Consider the following 1,659-nt stretch of genomic DNA (forward strand, 5'->3'; position numbering starts at 1 on the left):
ATAACAGACAAATAGGACTAGCGTTTTCCTGACGACAAACAAGTCGTAATTATAGAACTCGGTCACAAATACGAAATCATAGACTAGCGATACAGTTGAACACGGTGTAACCTTCAGTACTATGTTCATGGAGACAATATGGTATGTTATAGTACACGTCTATTACCTGCAAAACACATCGACAACACAACGCATAAAGCAATCTCAGGAGCACGAGACAGTTACTATTACAGTGTAAACCGCATTGAACACCACTTGACCTAGTAATAACGTCAGCATAATGCGGTAGTAACACTACACATTTCCATAAACTGAAAATCACAGTAGAATGGACTCATAAACTGAAGGGAAATGGCGTTCCGAAGCACAATCACAGTATTCTGTATGCACACGATATGAAAACTAGCCACATTAAGTAAAAAACATTGTTATATATCCACAACACTACTACATCACGTAAACCACAACGCACGTGACCAGTACATAACAGAACACCACATCAATAAGCAACAGCACAAGATTTATACATTAAATCACATCACCAACCATAACACCTCCACAAGGCCTCACATCACCACGCCGTTGCCCCACATTACTAACGCGAGGAACGATGCCAACTGAGGTCTAGAGCCCCCTCCCCCGTGAACGTTTTTCGGGCACTGGCATCGCTACGTCATAGTTATTTAGGGTCAGCAGTGCCTCTGTGTCTCCTTCGGCCATGAATACCTTGATGAAGATCATGCAATCACTGTCTGTTACTTTCTCCACTTCAGATTCTGGGTTCGTGAACACTGGCATTACTTAGACTCAAAACTGCGCTGGCTATACCAAAGAAAACATATTAGCATATTCTGAAAACAGTACAGGAAACGGATAAATTTGTGCTTTGGGTAGACGAGAACGAAGGTACTACGAGGCACTGCCGTCCCGACGCCGGCCGAAGCAGCACCTCCATCTGTAGGACCTCCACCTCTACCTGTTAGACCTTGCCTGTAGGTTCTTCGGTGGGGAGTGTTGCGTCGCTGCCGTGAGACCGAGACCCTACCTCTGCACTGTCCTCCCTCTCCCCCCACTTCCTCTCATTCTGTTCCCCTCCTTCCTCTTCACCTGTCCAATAATTCTCTCTTACAACCTCCCAAGAGAAGTTTTTGTTTGTATCTTACACTATTGTTGATAAATGTTATCGCTGAAATCTTATATGTTTCATGTCTATATTTTCCTTTCAGTGGTCTTATTATTTCGATGCCCTCTCACACGCCCATTTTCTCTCTTCTCTGTTTCCGACAACCGTCCAGATTATCCACACGTCTTGTCTCGCATCCATTTCACAACTTCAAGATGCAACCAACGCTGCGAACTGTTTGAATTTATTCTACTGAAGACTAAGGGCGTTTATATTCATTCCATGGAATCTTTTGGCAATGTCACTTGTACTATTTTTATGTAAATTTAACCAATATATTTTACTATCCTTGGTCCTTTATACTCGCCTAACCCTTTTTTTTTCAGTTCGACGAATTTGCAAGTGAGAGAGAGAGAGGGGGTGAGAGATTAATTTCAAACTCACCCAAACCATCCCTGAAATCATCGCCGTGGTCTCAGCCCCCATTAAGAAATAGCGTCTGCCGTCATAAATACCTGTACGCAGACAATTTTGCG

The sequence above is a fragment of the Penaeus chinensis genome, chromosome 36, assembly GCF_019202785.1.
Source record: "Penaeus chinensis breed Huanghai No. 1 chromosome 36, ASM1920278v2, whole genome shotgun sequence".
In the NCBI taxonomy this organism is placed as follows: domain Eukaryota; kingdom Metazoa; phylum Arthropoda; class Malacostraca; order Decapoda; family Penaeidae; genus Penaeus; species Penaeus chinensis.